Consider the following 21,025-nt stretch of genomic DNA (forward strand, 5'->3'; position numbering starts at 1 on the left):
TATGGTGAGTCAGCATCAGCACCTACGAAGTGTTGAATGGTGCTGTGGTAGAGTGAAGGATTATGAATCACAAGATCCATAAATCGAATCCAGTTTTAAATTTTTATTTTATTTTTTCCGCTGTAGTAGTTTGCAACATTACTGCAATTTTACTGCAATCGAAGGATGTTTCAGTAGGCTCCACCTCTTGCGCTTTTTAGATTGCAAGAGAGTTATATTTGATGGCACATACGCAAAGATTGTTTCTTTCCGAATAGTTGCAACACAGTGAAATGTTCAGTAGTGAAACAATTTGTGCTGCTTGGGAACATGGTGTGTCTAACGAGTGTCAAGACCAGTGGCAGTGCTAGAGTGAGCACCCAAATAAGTCTCATATTGGTGTATTACAGCGTGAATCAGGTGACAGCTTACAAGTTAATCTCACATGGTGCGTAGATGGTGAGCACCCAAGTTAGACTCACATGGTATGTAAGTGGTGAGCATCCAAGTAAGACTCATATGGTGCGTCAGAGAGGTTTGTCAGAGGGTGTGTTAGAGAGAGCACCCAAGTACGGGATAAGTGCCTGTGCGAGCGTGAATGAGCGAGTATATTAAGTACTGCCTATCCGCCAGAAGTAATGCTGGGAAATGCTGGGCAACTACTAAGCACGTGTGCTGGGTCGTGCGTAAATGTATTCTCCCTTGTAAAAAAGCATGGGTTGCACTGAATTTATTATTTATAGCGCTCAAGGGAGCGATTAGGTTAGTGTTAGTGTTCAAAGAAGCGGTACCATCATCACCATTTGTTGAACTTTATAAGTTTCAAATCTGACATTTTTAGGAAGTAATTCTATTTCATTCTTATGTTGTGGCCAATTTAGTGGATTATGTTTAAAATTTTAACTTGTTCGAGCACAGTTGTACCGAATTTACTTCATGGATTTATCGTACGTTGGAAGATTTGAAAGAAAACGGAAGATAAGTACATGCCATGATGTCATATCTTTTCAGTCCAGTCACTTCATTTTTATATCATATTATAAAGAACAATATGAACTTAAATAAGATTAATGCGATCGACTGGTCAGTCAGACAGAGGAAATAAAATCCAATAAGTTTATGAAGAATGACGGCATCGTCCATGTATTTATTTACGACGGCCTGCATTCTCATGACTAGTTGTAGTAGTAGTTAGTCTGTCCGACTTGAAACCATAAACATTTTCCACATACCGGATGCTGCCACCAGTGCCGATACACTCGCTGGTACCTCACGGTTCAGGATAGGGAGGGTTTTAGTAAAATGGAAATTTATTCATAATCGCATCGAGCGCAGTATCCAACAGCAGTGAAACTCGGATGCACATCATCATTATACGTTTCTTTGGAATTCGGTCCTCAACCGTTCTGAGGACAGCAAAAAGGACACGCGGACAACAACTCATCGACAGGGACAGGTAGGGTTATGCGCTAATTCGTCCATGGCGCTAGCATTCGTCATATCAAATTCTAAATCACTAAATACTCGCGAATCGTAAACTAAAATAATGAACTAAGCATCTGGCGAGATAGAAAAAAGTGTACACTACGATCTGCATTCATTTAAATTACATTCCGGTGTTACTTACTTGAAATACAGTTAAATTTAACTTTGCGGCAGTGACTTTTTCACAATTTCCTACGTTATCCGTGCGACGAAGGAAAATCCAGTTCGTTCACTGCTGTAGAAGACGCGCAACACCGTCACCAAAATCCCCGCAATTCACTGATTTTCACCGCACTTTTTCACATAAATTTATCACTACGCACTAAATAAAAGCAATGTTTATTGCTCAAGTGAATAATAATTGCAAAATAACTGCCGGAAGGCGTTCAAATGATCTGTTTTTTTCAAACTTTAGAGCGTTTGAAATTTATTTTCTTCGTCGCCTTGTTTATAGTCGAAAAACGCGTTGCCAAACTGGCGGTTTGAACTGAAAAAATCTTATGTTACACATCTGATAATACATCATGCAGTCAATAAAAGTGGGTTTTTCAATTATTTTCCGCTAGTGTAATAAAAGAAAAGTCTTCCAAATAAATATTTTTCATACACACTCGTCGTTCACACTAAAATTTTCCACTATTCCAAAAGTTTGAAACAGGAGAAATAATTTCATAACAGAAATCTGTTGGCAGCACTACCCACGTACATGTTAAGCATGTGTGTTAGTTGTTTGACAGACTGAGGCATTTAACTGGATGGCAGCACAATCGAAACCATTTTTATGCGGTCGAAATGGGATTGCAATAGGAAATTTTTGTTAACTGGAACCGAAAATAAACTTTTAAGCTTGACTTTCAGAATTGACTGAAATGATAGTTATTCTGCATAAAGTCACAGATAAGTCGTCCAGATTCCAAGAAATGGCTTGAGCTCAGGAACAAAGATTTGCAGTCCTGTTTTAAGTATGGTACATGCTCCTCGTGGTACAGAGAAAGAATACGTAGATGATCAATTTTCCGGTTTCAAATATGGTACATGCTCTCTGTAGTACAAAGAACAGAATGCGTTCACTGCATTTGTTCTTGGTCATCCAAGAAATCCCTGGAGTAAGGCCTTTCGATCTACACGTGTAACTGGAGATCACTTTTCCGGTTTCAACTATGGTACATGCTCTCTGTAGTACAAAGAACAGATTGCGTTCACTGCATATGTTCTTGGTCATCCAAGAAATCCCTGGAGTAAGGCCTTTCGATCTACACGCGTAACTGGAGATCAATTTTGCGGTTTCAAATATGGTACATGCTCTCTGTAGTACAAAGAACAGAATGCGTTCACTGCATTTGTTCTTGGTCATCCAAGAAATCCCTGGAGTAAGGCCTTCCGATCTACACGCGTAACTGAAGATCAATTTTCCGGTTTCAAATATGGTACATGCTCTCTGTAGTACATAGAACAGAATGCGTTCACAGCATATGTTTTTAGTCATCCAAGAAATCCCTGGAGTTAGGCCTTTCGATCGACACGCGTATTTGAAGATCAATTTTCCGGTTTCAAATATGGTACATGCTCTCTGTAGTACAAAGAACAGGATGCGTTCACTGCATATGTTCTTGGTCATCCAAGAATTCCCTGGAGTAAGGCTTTTCGATCTACACGTGTAACTGGAGATCAATTTTCCGGTTTCAAATATGGTATATGCTCTCTGTAGTACAAAGACCAGAATGCGTTCACTGCATATGTTCTTGGTCATCCAAGAAATCCCTGGAGTAAGGCCTTTCGATCTACACGCGTAACTGAAGATCAATTTTCCGGTTTCAAATATGGTACATGCTCTCTGTAGTACAAAGAACAGAATGCGTTCACAGCATATGTTTTTGGTCATCCAAGAAATCCCTGGAGTAAGGCCTTTCGATCTACACGCGTAATTGAAGATCAATTTTCCGGTTTCAAATATGGTACATGCTCTCTGTAGTACAAAGAATAGAATGCGTTCACTGCATATGTTCTTGGTCATCCAAGAAATCCCTGGAGTAAGGCCTTTCGATCTACACGCGTAACTGAAGATCAATTTTCCGGTTTCAAATATGGTACATGCTCTCTGTAGTACAAAGAACAGAATGCGTTCACAGCATATGTTCTTGCTCATCCAAGAAATCCCTGGAGTAAGGCCTTTCGATCCACACGCGTAACTGAAGATCAATTTTCCGGTTTCAAATATGGTACATGCTCTCTGTAATAAAAATAACAGAATGCGTTCCCTGCATATGTTCTTGGTCATCCGTGAAATCCCTGGAGTAAGGCCTCGCGATCTACACGCGTAACTGAAGATCAATTTTCCGATTTCAAATATGGTACATGCTCTCTGTATTACAAAGAACAGAATGCGTTCACAGCATATGTTTTTGGTCATCCACGAAATCCCTGGAGTAAGGCCTTTCGATCTACACGCGTAATTGAAGATCAATTTTCCGATCTCAAATATGGTACATGCTCTCTGCAGTACAAAGAACAGAATGCGTTCACAGCATATGTTTTTGGTCATCCAAGAAATCCCTGGAGTAAGGCCTTTCGATCTACACGCGTAACTGAAGATCAATTTTCCGGTTTCAAATATGGTACATGCTCTCTGTAGTACAAAGAACAGGATGCGTTCACTGCATATGTTCTTGGTCATCCAAGAATTCCCTGGAGTAAGGCTTTTCGATCTACACGTGTAACTGGAGATCAATTTTCCGGTTTCAAATATGGTATATGCTCTCTGTAGTACAAAGACCAGAATGCGTTCACTGCATATGTTCTTGGTCATCCAAGAAATCCCTGGAGTAAGGCCTTTCGATCTACACGCGTAACTGAAGATCAATTTTCCGGTTTCAAATATGGTACATGCTTTCTGTAGTACAAAGAACAGAATGCGTTCACAGCATATGTTTTTGGTCATCCAATAAATCCCTGGAGTAAGGCCTTTCGATCTACACGCGTATTTGAAGGTCAATTTTCCGGTTTCAAATATGGTACATGCTCTCTGTAGTACAAAGAATAGAATGCGTTCACTGCATACGTTCTTGGTCATCCAAGAAATCCCTGGAGTAAGGCCTTTCGATCCACACGCGTAACTAAAGATCAATTTTCCGGTTTCAAATATGGTACATGCTCTCTGTAGTACAAAGAACAGAATGCGTTCACAGCATATGTTCTTGCTCATCCAAAAAATCCCTGGAGTAAGGCCTTCCGATCTACACGCGTAACTGAAGATCAATTTTCCGGTTTCAAATATGGTACATGCTCTCTGTAGTAAAAAGAACAGAATGCGTTCACTGCATATGTTCTTGGTCATCCAAGAAATCCCTGGAGTAAGGCCTTTCGATCTACACGCGTAACTGAAGATCAATTTTCCGGTTTCAAATATGGTACATGCTCTCTGTAATAAAAATAACAGAATGCGTTCACAGCATATGTTCTTGGTCAACCAAGAAATCCCTGGAGTAAGGCAATTTGATCTACACGCGTAGCTGAAGATCAATGTTCCGATTTCAAATATGGCTTATGCTCTCTTCATATTGAATACATTTGTGTTGAACTTGATGTTAAACTTAAAAAACACACAAATAAAGGGATGATTCAAATATGACGTCCACTACTTTTTGAGATTTCTCTCCCCCCTCCCTCCTCTGTCACGCTTTTTTGTTTACCTTGTATATGCAGTCTCACAAAATCTTAGAAACCCCTCCCCCCTAAAACCTGTGACATCATTGTTGAACGACCCCAAAGAAAAAAAACCAACTTAGTTCACCGAATAGTGATACTGCCTTTCTCGCATTTAGTCAAGACACCAACCTTATATGTCGCTTATATGGCTCGGTTCAATGTACCATTTTCGTAATAACTTTCAAACGCGATCAACTAGGCTTTGCTTTCTATCGAATAGAACTTGTTGTGAGAAAATCGGCTGAGGTATACAGCAACAGTTCGCTAACTGGGCGCGTTTTAACTGGACTGTTTTTTAACTGGGCGTTCGCTAACTGGGCCAAAGCCCAGTTAAAAAGCAGTTATCCGTCAAAAAACAACAACAAAGACTCGGTGACGAGGGGACTCTGAATGGTATATTTTTTAAGCTTCATATAAAACACGATTACAACAATGCATCGCGAATTCCCTCGTCAGCCCAGTTAAAAAGCGGCGTTCGTTAACTGGGCTGGTGTTTTAGCCCAGTTAGCGAACGGTTGCTGTACTATACGACAAGTTGTCTAATGTTTTTTTAGCTTTTGTGCACACACATACACACACATACACACATGCATACAGTTCATTGAGCTGAGTTGATTGGTATATAACACTATGGATCTCCGGGCCTTCTATAAAAAGTTCGTTCTTGGAGTGAAATGATAGCCTTTCGGTACAACTTTGTTGTACGAGAAAGGCAAAAATAATGGGTACATTAAATATTCAAAACAGGCCTTAAGATCGTTGGTTACGCGTGTCGATCTGAAATGATCCACTTCAGGTATTTCTTGGATATCCGCGAACGGCTTTCATACGCAGATTCTGTTACTGTGAAACCTCCATGAGTCGATATTAAAAGGACCTTACATTTACACAACCATCTTATAGATCATTGGTTATGCATGTAGATCTGAGATTCTATCTTATGTATCAGATTCTATCATATGTACCACAATGGATATATTACATTTACAAAACAGGCCTGTAGATCATTGGTTACGCGCGTAGATCTGAAGGCCTCCACTTCAGGTATTTCTTGGATATCCGCGAACGTCTTCGATACGCAGATTCGGTTAAATGTACTACAATGGGTACATTACATTAACAAAACAGGCCTGTAGATCATTGGTTACGCGTGTAGATCTGAAGGCCTCCACTTCAGGTTTTTTTTTGGATAACCGTGAAGATCTTCCATACGCAGATTATATCATAGGTACCACCATGGGTATATTGCATTTACAAAACAGGCCTGTAGATCATTGGTTACGCGTGTAGATCTGAAGGCCTTCACTTCCGGTATTTCTTGGATAACCGCGAACGTCTTCCATACGCAGATTTTGTTATATGTACTACAATGGGTACATTACATTTACAAAGCAGGCCTGTAGATCATTGGTTACGCGTGTAAACCTAAAGGCCTTTACTTCAGGGATTTCTTGGATAACCGTGAAGATCTTCCATACGCAGATTTTATCATATGTACCACAATGGATATATTACATTTACAAAACAGGCCTGTAGATCATTGGTTACGCGTGTAGATCTGAATCCCTCCACTTCAGGTATTTCTTGGATAATCGCGAACGTCTTCCATATGCAGATTTGGTTAAATGTACTACAATGGGTACATTACATTAACAAAACAGGCCTGTAGATCATTGGTTATGCGTGTAGACCTAAGGGCCTTCACTTCAGGGATTTCTTGGATAACCGTGAAGATCTTCCATAGGCAGATTTTATCATATGTACCACAATGGATATATTACATTAACAAAACAGGCCTGTAGATCATTGGTTACGCGTGTAGATCTGAAGGCCTCCACTTCAGGTATTTCTTGGGTAACCGCGAACGTCTTCCATACGCAGATTCGGTTAAATGTACTACAATGGGTATATTACATTAACAAAACAGGCCTGTAGATCATTGGTTACGCGTGTAGACGTACAGGCCTTCACTTCAGAGATTTCTTGGATAACCTTGTAGATCTTCCATACGCAGATTCTATCATATGTACCACAAAGGGTATATTACATTTACAAAAAAAAGCCTATAGTTCATTGGTTACGCGTGTAGATCTGAAGGCCTCCACTTCTGGTATTTCTTGGATAACCGCGAACGTCTTCCATACGCAGATTCTGTTATATGTACTACAATGGGTACATTAAATTTACAAAATAGGCCTGTAGATCATTGGTTCATTGGATACGCGTGTAGATCTGAAGACCTCCACTTCAGGTATTTCTTGGATAACCGCGAACGTCTTCGATACGCAGATTCTGTTATATGTACCACAATGGGTACATTACATGTACAAAACAGGCTTGTAAATCATTGGTTACGCGTGTAGATCTGAAGGCCTTCACTTCCGGTATTTCTCGGATAAACGCGAACGTCTTCCATACGCAGATTTTGTTATATGTACTACAATGGGTACATTACATTTACAAAGCAGGCCTGTAGATCATTGGTTACGCGTGTAAACCTAAAGGCCTTCACTTCAGAGATTTCTTGGATAACCTTGAAGATCTTCCATACGCAGATTCTATCATATGTACCACACCCTAGCAGCACACATCTTCCATATGGGTTGCTGCAACTCATATGTGACCGGATTCAGTCACAATCTAGTTGCAGCAACAATTTTTGTTTGGCTTGTGCTGCTCGGGCAATGGGTATATTACATTTACAAAACAGGCCTGTAGTTCATTGGTTACGCGTGTAGATCTGAAGGCCTCCACTTCTGGTATTTCTTGGATAACCGCGAACGTCTTCCATACGCAGATTCGGTTAAATGTACTACAATGGGTACATTACATTAACAAAACAGGCCTGTAGATCATTGGTTACGCGTGTAGACCTAAAGGCCTTCACTTCAGGGATTTCTTGGATAACCATGAAGATCTTCCATACGCAGATTCTATCATATGTACCACAATGGGTATATTACATTTACAAAACAGGCCGGTAGATCATTGGTTACGCGTGTAGATCTGAAGGCCTCCACTTCTGGTATTTCTTGGATAACCGCGAACGTATTCGATACGCATATTCTGTTATATGTACCACAATGGATATATTACATTAACAAAACAGGCCTGTAGATCATTGGTTACGCGTGTAGACCTACAGGCCTTCACTTCAGAGATTTCTTGGATAACCTTGAAGATCTTCCATACGCAGATTCTATCATATGTACCACAATGGGTATATTACATTTACAAAAAAAGCCTATAGTTCATTGGTTACGCGTGTAGATCTGAAGGCCTCCACTTCAGGTATTCCTTGGATAACCGCGAACGTCTTCCATACGCAGATTTTGTTATATAAACTACAATGGGTACATTACATTTACAAAGCAGGCCTGTAGATCATCTACGTTATGCGTGTAGACCTGAAGGGCTTTACTTCAGGGATTTCTTGGATAACCATGAAGATCTTCCATACACAGATTCTATCATGTGTAAATTTCGGACACCCATCTTCTAAAGCGATTTTTAAACATTTTTACAAACTACGGAGACAATCCATTTACATGACAGTTGGATCTCTACGGTTTATGTGCTGCTTTCAGCATGTTCAGCTCACGTCCAAATTGATGAAATGGCGATAAATCGATTGGGCATTATCGAACTGTCCGAAATATAACGTGGACAGGCTTTACATTTACAAAACAGGCCTGTAGATCATTGGTTACGCGTGTAGATCTGAAGACCTCCACTTCAGGTATTTCTCGGATAGCCGCGAACATCCTCCGTACACATATTCTATTCAATGTTTCACAATGTACACATATCATATTCAGAACAAGCCAATATTAATTGAATTTATGTTATTTTTATTTAACACGGTATGATACCGCATAAAAAACTAATTTGGTGTACTTGTAGAAATCGCACACCAATACCAACAGATTTATTTGACAGCAATCCAACGAGTTTCAGACTGGACGAATGAAAATTCTCATGGACGTAAACAGATTTCCATAAGACAAATTTCAAAACTTTGAAGGGTGTTTTTGATTGCCGATTCTCAATAAACTATGATTTGTTCAATGCGCTAATAGTACACAATGAAAACTAGGAACTCTAAAATACGTGTTGCATACAACTTAGTTAGAGTAAGTAGTTGGGCTGGCGTATAAATTAGATTTGAAAATCAAGCACTACCTACTACGACGGGAATTAGCTCACTACCCTAATGGTGCAACTGGTTGTCGTGGACCTGGTTCATATTTATGTAAATTTCTCAGGCAGAATTGATGAAACTTTAAAGAAGGTTAGACAAAACACACTGAGTGCTGTGTTCTTAATGCTAAACATGTTTTCAAGATGGGTTCATACAATATAGCCACTATTTGATTAATATTTGTAATCAACTTGAATTCTCTCGATTTTGCGACCTCGAGATTATTCTGGATAGCGAAAAAATGTCTTAATATGAAGGTTTTGTGTGAATTGTGTCTTTCGATTTCATATTTTTTATATACTGAATAATATTTAACACCAATGAGTGTATGGTAATTATACTTAATATCAATCTTTACAACTATTTACTTTAGTATAGTGATACAAGTTCCCTTAAAGTTTTTTACCTCACAGTTGGTTGTTGATTGACTGCACGTATCATGGATTAAAGCATTTATATCACGTAAATTGTTTAAACATTTACCCTGAAAAGATAGAAAAAAAAACGGTTGAAAATGTTATTCTGTCTGATGTAGGTATGAGATGGAATTTGGAAACTCGAAAAGCGCTCAAATACATACTGCAACACAAACAAAATTAAGCATGGCAAAATAAGGATCAACTTTTATGCGTAATGAAATTCATTTCGAAGAAGCAACACAGAAATTCTAAGAAACTTGTTCCCAAATCAGCTAATTGGACATGTTGCCGCGCTCTAACATGAGAAGACAACTTCTTCCTGAGTGAAATGATGTAATGCGAAATGAATTTCAGTGCATCATCGTTTTGTGACATATAAATATTTATCTTCTCCGAAGAAAGCGTGACTCCTTCCTCACCCCGTGAAGAAAACTATCCAACGTTAAATGGCACGTTGCTCAAACTGCACGCGTAAAAGGTTTTAAATATTAGTTTCCCAACAAACTGAAAGTGACAGTCAGTTGAGGAATTGTGCAGCCTTTCGCGGCACGGTTGAGGGAAAAGTTGTTTCCCTTCATCAAGTGGCGCACGGCGGACCCCCATCCAGTGCGCTGGTAGACGACAGTTTTCGGTGGAAGTGAGCAAAAAGTCATTTGCATTAATTATGATAATTTCGAAAAACAGTATGCTCTCAGCGAGTAAACCTTGCGTCGCGAAAACGACGCACTTGGAAGTTTTTGGCGAACGAACAATTTGTTCTATTTAATAAGCCTTTTGCCTGAAGTCATTCCACCGTCGCAAAGCATTTAGGATAGGCCAAGGGTACTCTACCCCCCCTGGTCCCGTTTCGTTTCCTAGCAAAGTAATAATTATTCTATTTGCTTCAGATCTGCTGACAGACGGCATGAAGATTGCAATTTCTTACAATTTTTCATTGTTTCAACTCTTAGGAGCCGCTGGTCATGATGCCTAATTTATCATTTTAGATCTGTTGGAAAGTTGCTCGTACAAAAGCAAATGGGAAGCTTTTATTTCCGAACGATGCCTGGTGTATGACTGGGAAGAGAGTTTGATCGTTTGATGGTGCCAAAATAGAAAAACGGTATCGGAGAGTAGTTTGATGCAATTTCAATGGAGATTATACAATTACAAAAGATGTTAAATCATACCTTTTGATGTGTGTTATTTAATCAAAGTATTTTATTACATGTATGCTCAATGCTCATGTTTGCGAATGGCTTCACAGTCACCAGTGGCGCCGGGAGTGGGTAGGACAAGTAGGACATGTCCTACGCACGAATTTATCTAAGTGTGACAGTCAAGGTATTGTCCTGCCCATGATCCTGGTGCGGCAGTTTAACGTATTATTAGTTTAAATGGATTGTTAGAAGTCCACAAAAAAAAGTTTTGTAGAAACCTGGAAGGATTTATTGAAATCTAAGAAAATACAAACATCTTTAAGCTCGCATGATCTGGAACGGGAATGGAAGGAATGACTCGGGAAGAAATCTACGAAGAAGTGTAGTTCAATTTGATATACGTTATATGAAGAGTTGGCTCTAGTCTTTAAACTTAGATGAATGATAGCATGTGGTCCGAGGATCTCCGTGCAAGGTAGTTTAATCTTGCAGGTATCAGATGAATGCTGGACGGCTGCCGTTTCCAGATGATGCTTGTGATCCTATTGATGAGTTGCTTCGTGTCTTTGGCCTTCTAATCACCTTTATATACAATGGGGCTCAGTAGACCAAAAATCCTTTATCAGTTTTCGAAACATTTTCATGCTTAAAATTGTCCACCGTGTACTTTTCCCACGATATTTGTTCGCTTGAAATAATTGTACAGTGCGCGCTGCAGTACTTTCTTTTTTGACGGCACGTTACACAACTGAACATATTGGAAAGTGTGTGTGCGACAATTCTGAATATGCTAAGGTTTCATTCACATAGGAAAATATTTCGCTGAAAGCATTAATGTTTTCATAGATAAGTATTGATTGAAATTCCCGTTTATTAGTGGCCACCCGTTACATAGAAATGCATAAACAGCAATGTTTAAAAAGTGATTTATTTGTTAAGAAATCGACTGTATATTTTTATTTCGGTTCAAAGAACAGCTACGCTGACAAACAACTATTTGTCAGAGTCATTTTTTTAACCCTCTAGTGCCCAAGACCGCCTTTAGACGGGGTACTTTGATTATTTTTTTTGTAATTTTCAATTGATCAGATTTCGAAAAGTTTTTGATGTTGATCAATAATATAAACTTGAATGCATGTTTAAATGTGGTTTAAAGTCAATTTTCAAAGTTCTACACATTTATAAAAAAAATATTGAAAATTGAGTAATATTTTGTTCTTTCGTGTTTTCGCTCGTATACCTTTAAAGAGTGAAATATTTGTAGTTTAGTATTTTTCTACAACTAACCGTATTCAATAAAAGGTTATAGTGGTGAATGTTACACTCTAAAATATTTATCCAACTCGTTACGCGAAAAAAAACACTAAAAATTAAAAAATTGCAATAAGTCAGCATTGAAAAGGAATTTTCATACTTTAAATATGTTGAAAAATCAAAAAATATTTGATTGCATGAAAAACTTGAAAAACAAAATTCTAAGAAATCAAAGTGTGAAATTCATAAAATCGCTAATTAAAACATTTTTAATGCCCAAAACGTGTTTAGATCGATTTTAGAAAGCAAAATAGTGATTTTGAGCGAAAACAAAAAATTGGGTTGTAGAGGGTTAAATTGTGTGTTCTCGAAGTCATGTACCAGCAAAATCCTTGTCATACAGTTAAGGTTAGACCAAACAATAGACTAGGAATAAACACAGTATTTCTCCCCTGATGAAGACACCATCCGATCCTCGTGTTGAAAGGTCGGATAAATATACATCTTGTTTCAATCCTTCAAGGCTGCGCAGCATTTTTTTAAATCGGAATAAAAATGATTGTTTTCCGCTTCCTTTTTTTATGGTAGATTACCAAAACGAAGAAAAATAGGCTTAATAGGCAAGATAATGTTTTGTTCGCATATAGCATTTAAGGACAATTATCTTGGAATCCAAAACTAAATGCACTCGCGTTTTCAAGGGCACATGTCCATTCTCATACAATATTTGTTACAGATATTCATTAGGAGTTCATTTCACGTAGAAAGTTCTTCATGAATTCAATTAAAAAGGCTAACGAGATCTTAAGCAACGTTTACTCGTTAAAATATTTAGGCTCGATAACAGATCTTCAGAATGAATACCGTTTTGACTCAAATCTCGAACAAACTCATATTCTGAACACTCGTCATATGGAGATTTATCTGAATTATTTCGTTATTCTTGCTTATTTTTTCTGTAGACGTACAGATTAATTGCCCAACAATGATTTACACAGAAACACCTCCGAAGTGAAAAATGTGCTTAAGTATTCAGAATATGAGTTAAAATGGTACGTTATGCGGTAAGTCCATTAATCAAGGTTACACATGCAATTTCCCTTCTTTTTTCAAGAATTTCAAGGTTAATCAATATACATTGTGACTCGTACGATGCATTAAGGATTTTATTATTGATCAATATCAAAAACTTTTCCAATTCTGAACAATCGAAAATAACAAACAATAGTCAATGTACCCTGTCTGAACCCGGTTTTTGGAAAATCTCTTTTTCATGAATATACGTAGGAAAAAATGGCAGCAAAATAAAATTTCCATTAAAAATTAGAAATTTTCCATAAACAATTAGGAAATTGCCAATAAAGAAATCAGGGTACGCGCGTACGTGGGAACAAATAAATATAAAATTTCCACAAATAGAACAAAATTTCCATAAACAATTAAGAGTTTTCCACAAAACAAAAATAAATAAGCACTTTTTAAAGCAAAAATAGTAATTATAAAAGAAGAATGGAAACATAAAGAAATGAAAATGTTCCACGAAATAAATACAAAATTTCCATGAATAAATCAATATTAGCAATAAACAATTACAAAATTTTCCGCAAAATAAATATTTTTTCCATAAACAATAAAAAGATTTCCACAAAATAATCAATAAAGAGCAATAAAAAAATGTGAAAATTTCCATAAAAAAAGTACAAGAAAGCAATAAAGCTGATGAAATTTTACATGAACTTTAAACGCTTTTAAAGGAGGGGTCGTCTATGAAAAAAAGCACAGTTTGATTGCTTTTTTATATTTCTTTGTGGAAATTTTCCGTCGCGAAAAGAAATAAAATTCTGGACAATTTATAGTTTTGTTTACATCTCGGACATGGGAGCGAAAATTGCAGACAAGCTTCTGATGTGTAGCCTTAAAGTACGTGAGGACCTTAAATCTAGCCTTTAATCCGACCGAATTTTCCCTCGGTTTGAATCTGCCTTAAACTTGATTTTTTCAGTGGGTTTTCAAATTATTTTTACATGTCCTCGTTTTCTTACGGTGGAGGTTTTCGAAATCTTCTGAATTGCTCAGAAAGATTGTGAATGTTTCTTAATGATTCGAAAGGAATTAAATGATTGAAAAATATGTGGTGAAGCAGATTCAAACAATGAATTTCCCACTTCGGAAGATTCAAAAAGAATAATCTAAAATGAACTTAATCTGAAAATTAGAATGTATGTCCCTGCGCTTTATTTTATTTACGTTGAGGCGTGACCTGAATTTCAGGAAATATTTGCTTACCAAGTTACTAATTCCGTTCAATCCACTGACCCTCCGGAATAAGCAGAGTAAAAAAACCAGAATAATCCACCTAGCGGTGATGGTGTCTTTCTCGTGTATTATAAAACAAGAAACACATAAGAGTAACAAGAAAAGCACATAAGAGAGGTCAAAATTGCACTTTAGGGAGATAGATTCAGTTATTTCCATCAATTCACATTTATTTGCGTTCATTTGAGTATTTGAAAAAAAAACAAATTTTTTGGCTTTGAATTTTTTTCCAATTTTAAAATTCTATGTCCCAAAAATGTTCTAAGTGAAAAAACTCGATTTTTCTCAAAAAAAAAAAAAAAATTAAGTGACATCAGATCTCGTCGTTTCATGTTTCACAAAAAAATATTTTCGACTTTTCCTTTGGTCTAGGAAAAATTTTCATTTGTAAAAATTTCAAAACTTTGATGAGTTTTAGGCACCACTAAATCATGTCCGATTGAGCTCAAATGTACATGGAGTCATATTTTGGGGTAATGAAACTTGTGAGTAATGTCGTTTTTTGAAATTCGAAAATGTCATTTTCATTGGCACCCTAATACATACATACGCACATACACACATCACCTCAATTCGTCGAGCTTAGTCGATTGGTATATAACACTATGGGTCCCCGAGCCTTCTTCAAAAGTTTGGTTTTGGAGTGATCCTATAGCCTTTACGTATGCTTATTATACGCGAAAGGCAAAAATCTTTGAAATGAAACTGTATGAAAAAACCTTCCGGAGAAGCACATGTTGTCATTAAGCGTTAAAATCCTCAAGAAAAGTCGATCAAAGGTTTTGCAAAATGGCATAGATAGCATTCTTCTGAAAGTAACACTTTTTTGATGGGTTTCGTCCACTTTATTTGTTAGGGCCAGTCGAGGGCCGAGAAACCAAAAAAATCACCTTCCATGTATTTGATTTAAGATTCCTGCCTGAAATAATGAATTTGCTTGAATAATATTCTGGATCACTTTGGAAAAATCAATGAAAAAACGGTACAAATTGGGGATTTTTTGGATTACGACGGGACATCACAATAAGGTATAAAAAACGGGACTGTCCCGTTAAATACGGTACGTATGATCAGCCTATCCCTGGGGGAAGTGGGCACTTTTTGATCAATTCCGAAACCTGGTTTGCGACGTATCAAACTTTATGATTTTGCAAATCAAATCCATACGAATGTGCTCTGAGGTTATTTGGTCCATCTGGTCACAGTCCGAGACTCCCTGGAAAACTAATTCCCTAGGGAAAGTGACCACTTTTTAATCAATACTGGATCCTGGCTTGCGACGTATCAAACTTTAACTTAAATATTCCATTCCAGAGTGCTCTGGAATGTTGGTTCTCTCTGGACTTGTTTTGCAAAATCATGAAGTCTGATACGTTGCAAGACAGGTTTCAGAATTAATCAAAAAGTGGTCTTTCCCTCAGGGAATCTGCATTCCAAAGCGCCCCGGAATGTGACCAGATGGACCCCATACCCTCATAACACATTTCACCGAGCTGATTTTGCAAAATCAAGAAGTTTGACATGTCGCAAGCCTGATTTCGGAAATAATCGAAAAGTGGCCATTTCGCCCTGGGAACCAGCATTTCAGGGTGTTCCAGAATATGACCAGATGAGCCAAATACCCTCAGAACACATTTCTATGAACTTGTTTTGCAAAATCATGAAGTTTGACACTTCGAAAGGCGTGTTTCCGGCTTAATCAGAACTCCCATCAATGTCTCCGGACCAAGTTCATTTTTAAAACGATGACCAACTTCTCTGGAACTATAGGAATTTTGTGATCGATTGCAGAAAGCAGAACCAAGACAAAACTGCCAAGACCGATGCAAGACTGCTGAGAACCATCATTTTATACCTCTCCTATTTAATCTTACGCACAGCAACCTTATTCTAGTTTTGAATTCATCCCTCTCCAAGAACTTTGATAAATTTAGAAAGGCGCCCTCAAATTTTTCAAATATTTTTCCTTCAAAATATGCGGAATTTTGGAATGAATCGCCTGCTTTGAGCGTGCTTACAGCGACACAAGAAGTTAACTTTCATCTTAAAATCTAAGGCTCGATTTCTCGAAATTAAACACCTTCATCGAAAAAATATTTGGTAGGCGTAGTAGCGGACACCCTCCTACATAACCGGTACCAAATAGTTTTTCATGAAAAAATCCTAATTTTGAGAAAACCCGCGTTAGATGTCTTTCACCATACAAGTTTCAGGCGGTTAACTCATGCTGTCTATTGGCGCATATACGATAGCGCCAGGATGTGGAAGCGGCGGCTAGAAAATCAGCCACTGCCAATAATTAATTGCTGTGCGTATACATGAATGATTTTTGTAATTGAATTCGATAGCATTCGCCGCTATCTTTTTCTTTTATTTACATAAAAATGAATTTCTGTCTGTCTGAACCTTATAGACTCCGAAACTACTGAACCGATCGGCGTGAAAATTTGTCTGCAGAGGTTTTTGGGGCCATGGAAGGTTCTTAAGATGGTTCGTGACCCTTCCCTCCTTTGGAAGGGGGGGGCCCCATACAAATGAAACAGAAATTTCTGCATAACTCGAAAACTAATCAGAGAATAAATCAATTTCAGGCGAAACGAAGTTCGTCGGGTCTGCTAGTAGTAATGAGGTATAAAAGGTCTAAAGGACAAAATGTCGAAGGTCAAAAGGTCTAAAGTCGAAAACTTGTAAGAACAAAAGGTCGAAATAACAAAGAGTGAAAGGAAAAGAAGGTCGAAAAAATAACAGAAGGTTGAATGAAAAACAGGTCTATTTTGAAATCTGAACAATTAAGAATAAAAAAAATCTCTTCTGAAGGTGGTCTTAGGCGTTAGAGTGTTACTAGTTGACTTCAAAATGAAACACAAACGTTTACAAATCACGTAAGGGAGCATCCATAAATTACGTAACGCTTAGAGGGGGTGGGGGTTGAGCAATACAAAATACAAATTTTTTAGATGTTTATTACGAAAAGTGAAATATAGAGGGAGGGGGGTAAAAATGCCCAATTTTTGCGTTACGTAATTAATGGATCTTCTCTAACGCAAATTTTGGCAATTCGATACCCCTCCCAACTTGACAGCGTTACCTTACGGTTTCTAATAATAAAAATAAATGTATTACACCCAGGTTTTTTTAAGCGGTTGGTATTTATTAATTTCTTGATTAACCCGAACTTTCACAGCTTTTTAAATATCACCTGAATTTTCTTGACTTTTTGTGATTTTTTTCGTGGGATTAATTTATTGTTTCATTGACGCTGAATGTATTAAACGACTAAAACCAGACCGTGTAAAAAACCTGTGTGTATATTCATTTATAGTTTTGTAAACAAAAACGTATTATCTTTTGAGCACATGAAAAGAAAATTACTGTCATTAGAAGATGGTATGTTAAGCTAAATATTTTGAATCATTTTGATGAAAATGAGTGAAGAACTATTTTCTACATTTACAATTAAAGTTGATAAAGCCTAGCAATACTTTGATAAAAATATTGATTTGACAATACACCTATAAAGAATACCTATGTTCTAACATGAGGAAAATTCTAGATTGAAATGTTCTCAACTGTTTATGGTATTTCATATGCGGTTTAAAAATGAAATTAAATTTAAAAGAATTTGATTAAAAGAAGGAAAAATTTAACAATTAAATATAATCAGGTGAAACACAAATAAATATATATGCGAATCTCGAAAGAACGGCCTATGACTAAAAGAAGGAAAAATTCAACAATGAAATATTATCAGGTGAAACATAAATGTGCAAATGAATGGTTTATTAACACTCAACGTTTTGCCTAATTTTTTCGACCTTCGACCTTTTGACCCCACACGGAAAAAAAATGTGGTAGAATCAACCGGATTCTGTTTGAAATCAACAATATTTTTGCATTGATTTATGAATAACAATATTTTGGTTGGTACAACCATAAATAGGTTTGAATCAACCATACGCGATAGTTGCTTCAACTATCGGATATATTTGTTTCAACCATGCTTTTCAGCTGTCACTGTCAAATATTACATCAGAAAACAACAATATTTATGGTTGTTTTTAAATTCGAAAATGCTACGAAACTACTTTATCGACACTACGATGACATCAACAAAATAAGAAAATGTGACAGAAGCAGAATCGAATTAGTTACAAGGGGAGTAAGAGTCATCCACCTTACCTCTGCCCCATGCTTACTTCTTGTAGACAGGATGATTTATGTTGATCAGTTTCTACAGTTTTTATCATATTACGAAATGGTTGTAAGAACAACGATATTATTATTGTTGCAATCATGCGATGCAGGATTGAAACAACAATAATGTTCAATTGAAGGAAGCAATAAATAATCGTTGAAACAACAATGTTGAAGATTCAATCAACAATATGCACGTAGTTTGGTACAACAAACGAAATAGTTGTTTTAATCTTACAAGATTCTTCTGCGTGCAAAGTTTTTGATCTTCGACTTTCTGGCCTTCGACTTTTTGTCCAACAACCGCAATTTAGTGATGAACTTCTCATCGTTGAAAAAATTACGTTAATATAGAATTTAAAAAAAACAATCGCAATTTCTATCTTTTGTTCTTTCTACCTTTTGTCTTTCGACCTTTTCACTTTTTACTTGTCCTTTGACCGTTTTACTTTCGACATTTTGTCTTTCGACGTTTTCATTTTTGACCTTTTGTCCTCCAACCTTTTTCGACCGTTTGACCCTTCGACCTTTTGACCTTTCGACCTTTTGTCCTTTCTACCTTTTGACCGTCGACCGTTTGACTTCGACATTTTGGCTCAGATTTTTTGTTTCGACCTTTTGACCTTTCGACCTTTTGTCCTTTCGACCTTCAACCTTTTGACCATCGACCTTTTGGCTCAGATTTTTTGTTTTGACCTTTTGACCCTTCGACCTTTTGTCCTTTTGACCTTCGACCTTTTGACCTTTTGTCCTTTCGGCCTTTTGTCCTTTCGACCTTTTGATCCTTCGACCTTTTGACTCAGATTTTTTGTTTCGACCTTTCGACCCTTCGACCTTTTGTCCTTTCGACCTTTTGATCCTTCGACCTTTTGACTCAGATGTTTTGTTTCGACCTTTTGACCCTTCGACCTTTTGTCCTTTCGAGCTTTTGTCCTTTCGACCTTTTGTCCCTTCGACCTTTTGTCCCGTCAACCTTTTGTCCCTTCGACCTTTTGACCCTTCGACCTTTTGTTTTTCGACCTTTTGACCCTTCGACTTTTTTGACTCAGATTTTTTTTCGACCTTTTGTCCCTTCGACCTTTTGTCATTCAACCTTTTGATCCTTCGACCTTTTGTCCTTTCGACCTTTTGACCCTTCGACTTTTCGACTCAGATTTTATTTCGACCTTTTTTTCCTTCGACCTTTTGACCCTTCGACCTTTTGTCCTTTCGACCTTTTGACCTTCGACCTTTTGTCCTTCGACCTTTTGACCTTCGACCTTTTGTCCTACAACCGTCAACCTTTTGTCCCTTCGATCTTTTGTCCTTTCGACCTTTTGACCCTTTGACTTTTTTGACTCAGATTTTTTTCGACCTTTTGTCCCTTCGACCTTTTGACCCTTCGACTTTTTGTCATTCGACCGTTTGATCCTTCGAACTTTTGTCCTTTCGACCTTTTGTCCTTTCGACCTTTTGACCCTTCGACTTTTTGACTCAGATTTTTGTTCGACCTTTTGTCCCTTCGACCTTTTGACCCTTCGACCTTTTGTCATTCAACCTTTTGATCCTTCGACCTTTTGTCCTTTCGACCTTTTGTCCTTTCGACCTTTTGACCCTTCGACTTTTCGACTCAGATTTTTTTTCGACCTTTTGTCCCTTCGACCTTTTGATCCTTCGACCTTTTGTCCTTTCGACCTTTTGACCTTCGACCTTTTGTCCTACAACCGTCAGCCTTTTGTCCCTTCGACCTTTTGTCCTTTCGACCTTTTGACCCTTTGACTTTTTTGACTCAGATTTTTTTCGACCTTTTGTCCCTTCGACCTTTTGACCCTTCGACCTTTTGTCATTCGACCTTTTGATCCTTCGACCTTTTGTCCTTTCGACCTTTTGTCCTTTCGACCTTTTGACCCTTCGACTTTTCGACTCAGATTTTTTTCGACCTTTTGTCCCTTCGACCTTTTGACCCTTTGACCTTTTGTCCTTTCGACCTTTTGACCTTTGACCTTTTGTCCTTCGACCTTTTGACCTTCGACCTTTTGTCCTACAACCGTCAACCTTTTGTCCCTTCGACCTTTTGTCCTTTCGACCTTTTGACCCTTCGACTTTTTTGACTCAGATTTTTTTTTCGACCTTTTGTCCCTTCGACCTTTTGACCCTTCGACTTTTTGTCATTCGACCTTTTGATCCTTCGACCTTTTGACCCTTCGACCTTTTGTCCTTTCGACCTTTTGACCTTCGACCTTTTGTCCTTCGACCTTTTGACCTTCGACCTTTTGTCCTGCAACCATTTTTCCCATATACAGTTAAAACTTCCTTGCCATCTAGTAAGGAAGGATATCAAAGTAGAGAGAACT

General features: G+C 37.7%; 1 protein-coding gene across 3 annotated transcripts in view; it reads right to left on the bottom strand.

Annotated features, from left to right (window-relative positions):
- LOC134205587 (mitochondrial protein C2orf69 homolog) overlaps positions 1-21,025 on the bottom strand; it is a 154,003-nt gene that overhangs the window by 105,642 nt on the left and 27,336 nt on the right. The window contains exon 1 of one of the 3 annotated variants that reach the window (XM_062680954.1): positions 9,777-9,801. The exons of the other annotated variants lie outside the window; for them this stretch is intronic. The gene's annotated coding sequence lies outside the window, so the exon portion shown is untranslated. Of the gene's footprint in view, positions 1-9,776; positions 9,802-21,025 lie in introns of those variants that run through there. 3 annotated transcript variants of the gene reach the window in all.

The sequence above is a fragment of the Armigeres subalbatus genome, chromosome 1 (genome assembly GCF_024139115.2).
Source record: "Armigeres subalbatus isolate Guangzhou_Male chromosome 1, GZ_Asu_2, whole genome shotgun sequence".
Lineage (NCBI taxonomy): Eukaryota > Metazoa > Arthropoda > Insecta > Diptera > Culicidae > Armigeres > Armigeres subalbatus.